Consider the following 13,627-nt stretch of genomic DNA (forward strand, 5'->3'; position numbering starts at 1 on the left):
ACTTGTAGATGTATTTTTGATGTATTTGTGTGGAGCAAGGTGATCTCCGCGTCTTAATCCTCCGCCATCTTGAAGGTCCTCTCCGTTGTGTTACCTTTGTTTTAACTTTTTAGATTTCTCTTGACGCAGGTAGTGTTACCATCCATCCAAGAATCAATATCCATCCAAATGGATTCTTCTTCATGGAGAAGAGTATCTATCTATGGTCAGGTGTTAGTCACTGGCCCCATAACCCATGAGTCCATTTCACTGGCAATGTATAATAAGTAGTAATCACCTGACTGATTACTCCTCCCATGATACTGGTTTGTCCTAGTCTGTTTGAGAAATGACACCTGCCTCCAACTTGCCTCCACCTAATGCCACAAGCATCACAGGCCCTATCCAGCACCCAACAGATGAGCTAAGATATGTACAGCACCTCTCACCCAACTCTATCGATTACCTCCTTATATTAGTGGCTTCCTCATTTAAATTACAAAAAAAGTTTTAATTATAGGAAAGTTACAATAGAAAAAAATTTAGATCATTTTGACATTACACCATATGCTTATTACAACTGCATATGAATGCAATTATTAATCTCCTTTTCACTTAATATATCATAGATATCTATTATATCTACATTTATTTTGATAATTTTATCATGTTTCTTCAAAAGGGCAAACCATGGTTTACCTAAGCTTTTAATACCTCTACTCTTACGCATTTATGTTGTTTCCAATGTTTTCCTATTATAAATCATGTTTTGATGAGTATTTGTGGTGTTCTGTGTAGTTCAAATTATTACTTTAGAACAGATTCCCAGTTCTGAGATGTATAAAGCAAAGGTATAATATTTTTATTGCGTTTTGGAAAAGATTATGCCAGTTTACTGAGCTCCAACAAAAATAGTATTCACTTTTTCACAGTATCCTTGTCAAAATTGAATATATTTCTTTGTTTTTGCTAATTAAAGAAGGAAAAAACAGTCTCTTTGCTGATACTGTATTCTGTAATACTTTGTTGGTTTTTTCTCCAAGTACTTGAATAGTAAAGCTTTTTGAAAATGAGAATTCGGAAAGCTGCAAACAAACAGAATCTGAATGGAAGGAATAATGCACAAAACAATTACAACCAGACAGTGAAGAAGGCTGGGAACATATGAGAATAACTGCAAAAAGAGGAAGACGCTGACTGAGTAAAAACAAAATGAGTTCAGGATCTGGAGGAGTTCCAAGTGGCCAAGAGAGGACACCATGGGTCTGGGGGTTGGAAAGGAAAGGAAAGAAAGGAAGGAAGAGAAGTAATATTTGTTGAGCACCTACTATGTACCAGCAACCATGCTCTATTATTTACAGATAATATATTATTTATTCCTTGCAATAGTCCTGTACCCTAGTGTACTGGGTTAAATAGTATCTCTCCAAAATTTCACGTCCACCCAGAACTTTAGAACGTGACCTTGTTTGGAAACAGTCTTCGCAGATGTAATTAGTTAAGATGAGGTCATACTGGATCAGAGTGGACCCTAAATCCAATGACTAATGTCCTTACAGAAAAACCATGTGAAGACACAGACACCAACACACCCTGGGGAAAAGACCATGTGACGACAGAGGCAGAAACTGGAGGGATGCAGCTATATGCCAAGGAACCCCAAGGATTGCTGACAATCACCCCAAGAAACTTGGCAGAGATAAGGAAGCATCCTTCCTAGAGACTTCAGAGGGAACAGGGCTCTGCTGACACCTAATTTTGGACTTCTGGCCTCTAGAACTGTGAGACAATAATTTTTGTTGTTTTAAGGCACCAAGTTTGTGGTAATTAATTATAGCAGCATGAGGAAACTAATAAAAATCAGGTATTTTATTCTGGTTTTACAGATGAAAATGAAGTTCAGAAAGATTCAGCATCCTCCAAGGACCTATGGTAGAACCAGGTTTCAAACGAAAGCAGCCTGACTCCAAACTGTGTTCTTTCTTCCATATTTTGCTGCTTCATAAGAACCTTTGGTTCTAAGCCTAGTAATGCCACCAATTAGCTACGTGAAGCTAATTTAGAAGTTCACATAATCTCTTTTGGTCTTACTACCATATATGTAAAACAAAGTTACTGGGTTGGGTGATTTTTGACAGCATGCTACCAATGAGCTGCCCAGCTACAGCTGCAATCCTAGGAACACCAACTAGAGAGGGAGGCTCTAGGACCCAAGGAATCCTTGACCATGGCTCCACTGAAGACATTTTCTATGTCCTACCTCCACCCCCCCAATCCAGGTCCACAACAGCTCTATAGATAGGGATCTACAAGGAAGAAAGGATGCTTGAGATCCTTAACATGATGGAGTTTGAGTCACAGACCTGCTGGTATCAGAGAGCAAATTGTATCTTATTAGAGAAACAGTTTGAGAATAAAGTCACCACTCTCAGAGCAGAACACTGTAACCAACTATATTTTTCTCTATTCCTGACTTCAGTGAAAGCTTTTGCCAAAACAACACCATTCCTACGTTAGGATTTACAGTCCGTTCCCGTGCTCTGGGAGTTGTAAACACCTTGTATTAGACTTACTAATTGTCTCCAAACAAGTAAGTAAAGACCATCATGAATAATTTCAAATCCTCTGAACCAGAATATTTAGTATCTCTCTCTCTTTTCAGTGAGAAATAAAGTAACAATAACAGCTTCAATGGCAATGAATGAGTACTACATAGCTAGCATCTCATTCAGCTCTCAGAACTCTGGATGCTATAGTTGCATCTTAGTTGCATTTTCTCTAGGAAGGTTCTGAAGACCAAGAAGTTCAAGGCCATTTATTCAGTTAACAAGCATTAATTTAACCAGGCACTAGGGATAAAAGACATGGTCATGAAATAACAACAATTTTGATTAACTATATACACACACAAAGGGAAAAATCTGGAAGGATGTGTCACAAAATGTTAAGGGCTATAATATTTGGCTGAAGGATGATTTTTATTTTCTACTTTGTTCTTCCATTTTCTACCATGAATATTGATTATATTTGTAATCATAAAAACGTTTTTTAAACGACAAAATCTCTGCCTTCCAGGGACTTATAGGGAGAGAAGCAGGCATATCAACAGCCTGCTCAGCCTCACTGCAGCTCCTAAGTCATGAGCACAGATTCCAACTTAGGACTGCCAGAATTCCAAATCCCATTTTGTCTTCCCTACCTTATACTGCCTCTGGAGATATGCTCATTTGCCTGGGGGTTTGCTCATATTTATTTTGCTTCATTGAAATTAAGTTACAGACTTGTGAGGGCAGTGCCAACAACGCAATCTCAAAGATCTGCCGTTTGTGGCCTCACCCAAGGTTGCCAGGTAAGCAACCTCCTTTCCTTCTCCACCCACAGATCTTTGTACCAGAGGAAATGCAAAGGGGGTGACTGTGAGCACTTTACCTGACGTCCCAGCCCCTAGAGAGGTGTTTCAGACACAATTAAATGCTTCTAAAATATTCATCACACAAATAATATTTTGCCTGTCCTATCACTTAAATCTGAACTACACTACATATTCCTTCACAACAACTATGCCATCCTAATATCACGGCTGATAAAAGAAAGTTCAAAAGGAAACTTCAAAAAAAAAAAAAAAAGGAAACTTCAAACTCTTTATCTACTTTCTTCATCTACAAAAGAAATATTCAGTGAGAGCCTAAGATCTCAAAATCTGTCCTTCTCAAAGACCCACCAAGTCATAGGATTTGAGTCTTGATACATGTTCGTCTATGATTGATTTACTTTCCAGTCCTACAGCAAGAGTCTCATGGGAATAATTAAAATTATTTTCATTTTTCTAACTTTATAAACATTTTTAGTCTCTGTCCTTATAACTAGGTTAGGGATCATGGCCAATATGGTCACATTCCTGACAGTCGTTGTAGTACTGAGCACAGAATGAGTAATGGATAAACACTGACCAGTGGATTAATTTATTGTCACAATTAGGCTCAGGGGATCTTTTTTTAAATCTCAAAAATGATATAGAATAATTATTTTCCTATTGTAAACCACACAATGATTAACTCTTAATCTTACAGTTATTCAGCAGCAAAGTCTCCCAAATTCCCTGCTTTACCTGCTAATATTTTTTCCTATGCTCCATCTCCTTCATCCACTTGATCCAGAATGGAATTTTTCACTGCTAAGTGGAAGAAGCAATCAAAGCATAAACACGATTTGGAGTCCATGTTGGGCCAGTTTGTTTCCCTGTCCTCCCATAACCCTATCTTCCTTTATTCAGTTCAGTTTCTGTATAAAATATTGCTTGTCATTGAAAGTCTGTGTCAGTTAGGGTCACTCTCCTCAAAAATAAGAAGCAACGTGGGAGTACAGTGAGCACAAGTTATTTAGAACATGTATCACAGAGGGACTTGAGCTCATGTCTCATGCCACAGCCTGCCTCGCTCTGTAAAGTAAGGACCTGCTCATTATTTTTTCCTTTCTTAATCACAAAACGTACATTCCTAAAGGGAAAGAGATAAGAAACAGTGAGAAACGGGGGAAGTGGGGAATAGGATGGGGTAGCAAGAGACGATCACCTGGCAGATTCAGGATTTTATCGAACTCACCATGCAAATATCTCACTATGAAAATTAAACTCACTATGGAAGTATCTGCATCATCCCGGAAGCTGCACTGGGCTTAGGTTTACACACAATGCTGAGAGCTGAAGTTAGCTGTTGAAGGTCTGAGAAAGGTATGTGAGGACTCAGAAAATTCGAGATAAATGTTTTCGCACACACATTCTTCCAAGGCTCAGCCCCTGGCTAGTGTCACAGTGGTGGGCACGCTTTCTGGCCACGGCCCCTGCAGGCATCCAGGCCACACTCTGTTACCGTCCCACAGTGTGGTTGCTGAGGACAATGATGGCGAGGGTCCCTGGTGATGAGGATACCCGGAGCATAATCTGAACCATTCTGCTCCTTCCCATTTAGGCCTCAAGTGATGTTCATCACTGGAAGCATCACCACATGGCCCAGGATCACAGTTCCCCTGGGCTTCAAAAGGAACCAACCTCTCCTGCAGTCAGTCATCAAAAAGAGGAAAACAGAAAGAAAAGAAAAAAAAGAGTGAAGGGAAAGGGAAATATAAGAAAGAATGGAATACTGAATTCATTCACAAAACGGAGCTTTTCCCTGATCTATGCTAAAAGGGTTATGAGGGGCTTCCCTGGTGGTGCAGTGGTTAAGAATCCGCCTGCCAATGCAGGGGACACAGGTTCGAGCTCTGGTCCGGGAAGATCCCACATGCCATGGAGCAACTAAGCCCACAAGCCACAACTACTGAAGCCCTCGCGCCTAGAGCCCGTGCTCTGCAACGAGAAGCCACCGCAATGAGAAGCACACTCACCGCGAGGAAGAGTAGCCCCCACTCGCTACAACTAGAGAAAGTCTGCACGCAGCAACGAAGACCCAACACAGCCACAAATAAGTAAATAAAATAAAAGGATTATGAGATTTACAAATAGTGAAGAGATTTGGTTTTTTGATCTAAACCTGACTTCAGAGAAGCAGCACACCACTGGGAATATCTAGCAGAAACCCACGAAAAAGGTTTCATCCCTTTCCATGAGGGATGTTTCCAGGATTGCTGTTTCTACTTATAAACTGAATTATTTGAAATGCTATATGCCTTGGATGAAGAAGAAAAATTGCAGCCCCTAAGAAAAAAGATTTTATGCTATTGGTTAGGGCCAAGGATGAATATAAGCTAAAATCTTTTTTTTTTTTTTTTTTTTTTTTTTTGCGGTACGTGGGCCTCTCACTGTTGTGGCCTCTCCCGTTGCGGAGCACAGGCTCCGGACGCGCAGACTCAGCGGCCATGGCTCACGGGCCCAGCCGCTCCGTGGCACGTGGGATCCTCCCGGACCGGGGCACAAACCCGTGTCCCCTGCATCAGCAGGTGGACTCTCAACCACTGCACCACCAGGGAAGCCCTAACATTTATTTTTCAGCAGCTATATAAGTCACAGGCATTTTTGAAGGCCAGCAGTACATTTAAGTACAATATATGATTATAAAACAAATACTTTCATATTTTGCAGAATAAGTACATTTGGCAAATTTAGCACAAAACGAAATATTGTAGGACAATTCTATTTTCCCTGAGAGTTAGATTTTTAAATCTCAGATTTAAATTTTCACATTTTAAAATGTCCTTTAGTGAGCTCAATTGACAATGACAGTAACACAAGATTGAGGTGATGGCACCTAAAACTCAAAGTCCAAAAGGGGGACATACCCACTGGCAGCCACAGCTTCTCCCCAACCCACCCCCAACTTGTGCTTTTCATGTGCAGCTTTTCTGTGATGCATCTTTTCTTTGCCTCACACCTCTAACTTCATCCATCACCACAAATCCCTTCCTGCCACACTTAAACCATAAAACCTGCCCAAGACTTGGGATTCTTAACAATGTCAGCCCCCTTGAGTCTGCCTCTTGTCTAGGACACCCTACATAATGTATTGCATGTATGTGTATATATATATATATATATATATATATATATAGTTATACATTATATATATTATATATACAGTATATATTTATTTTCGCATATAATTATATATGATACATAATGTCACCCCAATAGTTGGTGCTATTCCCCAAACTCCACATTCTAGAGTCATAATTCTGTCCATTCAGGGTGCCAAGGTACGTAAAATAAGCTAACTACCTCATTTATTCTATGAAATTTAAACATCTTCTATGGTTGGAATTTCTTTAGCAAAAACAATAATAACATTCACTGAGAACTATTATGTAAGGAATAATTCCTATGCATTATCTCATTTAATCCTCACACAACCCCATAAGGGGGATATGCATATTACACTTCACTTGAAGTTATTCAGAAATCCCCTGTAGTTAAGTAGATAGTTGGTAATGGCAGAGATGAGTTTCAGTCAGCCATCCTTTAAGCCCCTCCTCCAACCCACTGCACTATACCACCTCGGAGATCTGATAGAGAGTTGAAAAACCCACAAATTCCTGATATTACCAAAAAGTCTCACCACAGAAAGCAGGTACGTTGCAAGCAAATCAATTAAGAATAATCATCTTCTTGGCATTTTAATTATATCCTTTTTTGCCGTCAGTTATGAACTGTTGAGTTAATATACTACTTCACAACTGCCCTGACTGTTCCTCCTCCAAGCCCCAGTCAAAAGTAAATATTACCAAAAAAAAAAAAAGTAAATACTACAAACTTGCAATTCCGGAATCCTGGGGTTATTACAGCTTTAGGAAAAGCTAAATTGAGAGAGATTGAGACCACTCAATCATTGTTTTGAGGATAAAATGATTTTCTGCCAGAACTGATACAGAGCCAGTAAAATATACAAGCGATGATTCACCTGAGTCAGTCTTTGAAGCCATAAATCAGATGATATCACTTCCATGTGCAAATCCTTACAAGGTTTCCCAGCCAGCCGAGATAAAAGTCCTCCAGGATCTCGCCCCTGTCCCCCTCTCCCCAGTTTCCTTCCCTCCACACCCTCTCCCTCTCCCAGGTTTCCATCTGGTTGCCTCCTGCACTTCATTCAGGTTTCTACTTACTTTTCCTCGTCTCTCTCACCTTACCTGAAATTATATTTTATGTTCATATGTTTACTTCTTTGCTTTCTCTCCCCCCAGCACACTCCATGAGGTCTAGACTTCATCCTGTTTACTACAGTAACCTCAGCACCTAATAAATATGTGTTGACAAAATTCACTTGCCTTCTAATGCCCTTGCCCATCTCCATGGCAGCAAAGATCAGCCACGTTTTAACTCAATACCCAAAAGCTAGAAGGTAAAAATCAAACTTTTCCCTCTCAATCTTGCCTATTCATCTCCTTCCTCTTTCTGTTAGTGGCAGCACTTACAGTCTCGCTTTAGAACCTGTCAGATGATAACTTCAAATTGTTGCCATTTTTCCACAGCAAAAGAACTACTCTGCTGAAACACTGAAGAGCTAGACTGCCTTTGCATAGCTTACCCGCCACCCCACCGCACACACACACACACAAACTTTGCAAACATGGTAGAAACTTATGGAAAACACCTACCCAGGGGTGCAGGATTAAGCAGAAGGAGACATAAGAAAATATACCCCAATCACACACATTACTTTACAACTGAAAAACAAGGACTGTCAGTCATTCTACAACAGATAAAATGAAAATGTCACTGCCATTAAAGAAATTATTATTACCAAGCTGCCCATATCTGTCTTTAAATACGGTCCAACTCCAGAAATAGCCACAGATGTGATCAACAGAACCCTTCATGACCGGACTGGCGGTAAAGGCAACATGGTCGTTTCAAGAACTTACACACCCAAACCCCAAACATGTTATAACAGCCACTGATAACTGCAGTCACCAAACCCTGCTTTCATCTTCAAAGAAACTTGTATCACCCACAAAAACTGACCTAGATTATAAATCGTGGATAGTTGTAAAGATAAAATTTTTTAAGGTTTTGATGTCTTAGTTTCCAGTTTCCCAGACATCATGGGCTTTTTCCAGAAAACGTAGTGCCTCTCTCTTCGTGTGCCCCCTGGTGCGGACTAAGGGGTGACTAGCACCAGGGTGATGTATATGCCTCCTGGCGTCAACGGCCTTGACTCTCTTCATGCTGCTCACCACTGGCTCCAGCTGTGGCTGCCAAGAAAATGCCAAGAGATGGAGGATGAGAAGCAAACGCAGGCCACACACCAGCTTCAAAGATAGTTAACCACTGCCATTTACTTGGATACTCCTAAAGCAAAAGTTCTTGTCCCATTACCCTGAGCTACTCATCTTCCTTTTTGAGACAAAAGCCCAAAAGGCACTTGGGAAGTGACTTGTCAGATGATATCACCAATAACTGAAGATAAAGCAGACTCAAAGGGGGAAAAATTGTGTTTACTCAGTTTATATCAGTGGTATGGCTATCTCAAAGTTGCTCTAAAAGAGGAGTCTGCCACAAAGCTGTATAACAAAAAACATAGCTACTTAGAGTCGCTGATTAGGCCGAGAGCATCCTCTGTCTGGAGTGCCTCTCCATCCAGCTGGGAGAACTCATTCCACTACCCCTGTTCTCACTAAACGCTCTACCACAGGACCACACACATTGCCTCGCCAAGGCAAAGGGGCAGGGAAGTGATACAGGCTTCACTCTTCCCCTTGACCCATGCAGCTCATCCAAAGGAACATAAAAATCCCTCATTTGAGACATTCACCACATGGAGTGGGCCCCTGCTGGGAGTGAGTAAGAACTTTGGTCGCCTGTCTCCACATTCCCTTCAGGAAAGATCATCACATCGGCCGGGCAGAGGACAGCACGGCTGCCCAAATATGCTTTCTCTTCCACCCCTCAACCCTTCTTCCTTTGGTTGTCCATGGCAACCTGAGTTTTCTGAGAATTCCTAAGTGACTATGACAAGTTGTGTGTGTTCTCTCAATCTGCTGAAGACATTTAAAATAAGGCGTTACAGTGAATTAGGGAGTTGAAAAAAAATTCTTTGGAGTGCATGGCAAATTGACCCAAGCCATTTTTTTTTCTTTTTTTTGATGTTGGGGGTAGGAGTTTATTAATTAATTTATTTATTTTTGGCTCTGTTGGGTCTTCGTTTCTGTGCGAGGGCTTTCTCTAGTTGCGGCGAGCGGGGGCCACTCTTCATCGCGGTGCGCGGGCCTCTATCGTAGCCGCTCTTGTTGCGGAGCACAGGCTCCAGACGCGCAGGCTCAGTAGTTGTGGTTCATGGGCCTAGTTGCTCCGCGGCGTGTGGGATCCTCCCAGACCAGGGCTCGAACCCGTGTCCCCTGCATTAGCAGGCAGATTCTCAACCACTGCGCCACCAGGGAAGCCCTCGACCCAAGCCATTTTGAACATGCCCAGTTCTTAGATTCTTTCTGGTAGATAATGTTAGTTGCTAAAAATGTTAGGTGTACACATGTATTAGCTACTATTCCCCAACCTCTCTACCAGGTTAGAAGGAAATCAAATCCTGTGCCCAATTCTGCCATCATGTTGACTGACCTCATTAGCAAGCAAGCACAAAGGAGTTGATTCGAACTTCTCTGTCCTTCTTGGTGCCAAACCATCCCCTTCCATGACAGGTTTCTGTGAGGTGGACAGAACAATCCAAAGGCAGGGTTCTAGTACTCTGACACTGGTGTTAACCAACCAGAAATCCTCCTCAATAACGGCTCATCACAGGGTTGTTTAAAGATTAAGCCTCAAGCACTATCCTACAGAATAGTCTATAGAACTCACTGTCTCTTAGAATGTGTTTATGCAAAATGGAAAGTGTCTTTTAAAATATTTTAATCCTCTTGCACCAAGCTGATCTCCCTGTGCTATGCGGCTGCTTCCCATTAGCTATCTATTTTACGTTTGGTAGTGTATATATGTCCATGGCACTCTCTCACTTTGTCACAGCTTACCCTTCCCCCTCCCCGTGTCCTCAAGTCCATTCTCTAGTAGGTGTGCGTCTTTATTCCTGTCCTGCCCCTAGGTTTTTCATGACCGTTTTTTTTTTTTTAGATTCCATATATATGTGTAGAGATACGGGGATATATGTATACGTATAGCTGATTTACTTTGTTACAAAACAGAAACTAACACACCATTGTAAAGCAATTATACTCCAATAAAGATGTTAAATAAATAAATAAATAAATTTAAATATATATATATATATTTTAGCCACTCTATATGTCTTCATGACCTTCAATTTTATCAATGCAAGTCCTTGTCTAGTATCCATTATGCTAACAAACCAAAAATTTCACCAAATAAAAAAATACATCTGACATTCACCATCTGGTGTTGACCAATGCAGGGACAGATGAAGCACCTGTGTTAGCCAACTTTAGAGAGTGGCTTCTCTGATATAATGCCTGCTGTCCACCCTTCAGCTTGGGATTCTCCATTAGGGCACCTGACTAGTCCAAGAGTAGAAGCTCTAGCTAACCAGAAACTATATAATATCACACTGTTCTAGGCTGCAATATTTGGAATTAAGTTGCCCATATCATAACTGGATGGGGAAGAATAGAGTTTTAATAATGAATAATGAATCAGAATTATTTTCAAAGCTAATTCAACCCTCATCCTCAGTCAGCTGGCAGACAAGAAAGAAGGCAATGCAGAAGCTCAGAGACCTCTTCCAATGGGCCAAAAAGTAGAGCCCTCTAAAACTCTATGTGAAAGGCCTCTCACTGCTGGAGAGTGAGGTCAGAGCGACAGAGTGGTATGTGTGTGTGTGTGTGTGTGTGTGTGTGTGTGTGCAGGGGTGTGTGCATGCATGCTGTGTGCGTGTACCCTGCCCAATGAGGTAAATATTTTCTTTTCATTTTTATTGTGGTTTGTTGGTTTGTTCCCTGTCTGGATTGAGTTTAACTTTCAATCTCAATTCCACCCTTGAGTGGAAGAATCCTTCCTGGAAGAGGAAACCAGAAATAAGGCAAAATCTTTGAGGTTAAATACCAAGAGACTCTAGTGCTTAGAACTGTAGATACTTCCACTTAAAGTTGCTTCATCCTTTGAGTTTCAAAGGCAGAAAAGAAAAATTCAACAGGACTAACAACTGTTTATGAACATACTATTAAGCTGATACTTAATTCTAAGATCATTGAAAAGGAATTGTTTGGAAATGTTTACAGCATGTGATTTCATTAATGATGATTGTTTTCAGCAACAGTTTTTCCTATAGAAGTTTTTGGATTGTGAACACATTCTCTGGTCCCTCAAAATTGTGCCAGGTATAATCTTAGCTTTGAATTTGAGAAGTTGTCTTACCGAAGAAGGAATTTATTTGCTTTATTGTTCCTGGAGGCAACACTTAACTCAGTAGGTAGAGATAACCTGAGAGAACCTTTCTAACCATTAGAGCTGTCCCACAATGGAATGAAATTTTTTAAAGAAAATTATATTCGGGTCACTACAGGTAAGTTGGTGTGGATTCTTTCTCTCTTTTTCCTACATTTCCAGATGCTTTTCTTGCATTCTCCTTTTCTTCCTTGCCTAATGACACTCTTCCACCACCATCTCCAAACACAAATTCATAAACACAAGCCCTTACACAAGCAAGCACACATCATCCTGAACACATATGCATCTTGATTTCTTCTGAGATATGATTTCAAAAAAGTCTTTTGCTAACAAATTAAGTGTAGAGCACAGACAGCAGGAAGAAATAAAGCACAGGAACATAGGAAGAGATCTATTTGTGAAATATAATTGGTCTCTAAGCTAAAGAAAGGCATTTTTCTAGCTCCAGTTGGGGCCTCAATGCCTCTTAAATTCTATTTCTTAATACCTCCAAGATTATCATTTCTAACTGTGATATACTTTGCCTACACAAATCCTGTTCTTACTTCTTCCCCCAAAGATTCTCCCTGAACTGTGAATACTCTACAACTATCTTTTTTGTCTCCCTTGAAAATCACTATTACTGGACTCCAGGAGTTCCTTGTCATGCTTATTGCCTGAAGTACATGTACTGGAGCAGGTTTTGGCTGATTATATCTTTTATGATACTTAGGTTATTTTGCCTACTGCTCCAAGCTGGTGCTATGTAGCCTTGATGGCATCCTGCCTCAAGTCTGTCCAACCACCAAGTCTCCCCTTATTGTGAAGCCCAATTTCCCTTTTGGGATGCCCACTAAGTACCTTTTTCCCATTAAAGGGTGTTCCCAACTCTTAGCTCACTCAAAAACTGGAGATAATAGACATATCTCGAATCCAGTTACTTAAGCCTTGCCTGACCCAGGGTGGTAACTGTTAACTTCCTCAGGTTCTCTTTTGGTGACTTAATCCTTGACAACTCTCAAGGAAATGGTTTACCAAACTTTTATTTCTATGTCAGAATACTTAATTATGTATTAAGAGAAAGACACATACTTTTCCCCTAAAGGAAGAAAGAAATTTCATTACTTCATTGAAAGATACCTTCCAACGAAGCATAATTAAATAATAAAAAGCACAGCCCCTGTCTACCTAAGAAGCTTTAAGGGCAGGTAGAATAAAATCAATGCTAAAAATCCAATATGTGTGTTTAAAAACAGTGACATTCTGAGAAACATTTAGAATGTGTGACCCCTGAGCTTGTGCAAAATTGTTGTAGAGCAACTGGGAAATCAAATAAAGAGGCCCTTCCTAGGGGGTCTGATACAAATCTGAGTTCCCATGACGCACACTGGAAAGCATTCCTAGGAAAAGAGACATGAAAAGTGAAGCTCAAGAACACAATCAGCCTAATGGGACTATCTCAAACTAAACTAGTTTTTGGAAAGGAAAGTTAGAACAATTGTTGCTGTTGGGGAAAATTATAGCCCTCCTTACTGCTGAAAGATATAAAGAAAAGAAAGAAAACGCTGAGACTAATAAGATTGAGAAAACTGGAGAGCAAACAAAACAGAAGACCTGGAAGAAGTTGGTAAGACATACACATCAACCACAGTGGCACCCAACCAGCAGTCTGAAGCAGCAAAGATTTCTCAAAAAAATCTAAGGTCACATGCATCATTCCTCTTCATCTCTCTCTCCATTTATCAGGGTTTTCATGGAGCAGTATGTGGTACAAATGAAACTTCAGTTCCACAATAGACCATTCCTGCATATTGAATTATGTTTTCTAATTAA

Source organism: Mesoplodon bidens, assembly GCF_964165515.1.
Source record: "Mesoplodon bidens genome assembly, chromosome: 4".
Classification (NCBI taxonomy): domain Eukaryota; kingdom Metazoa; phylum Chordata; class Mammalia; order Artiodactyla; family Ziphiidae; genus Mesoplodon; species Mesoplodon bidens.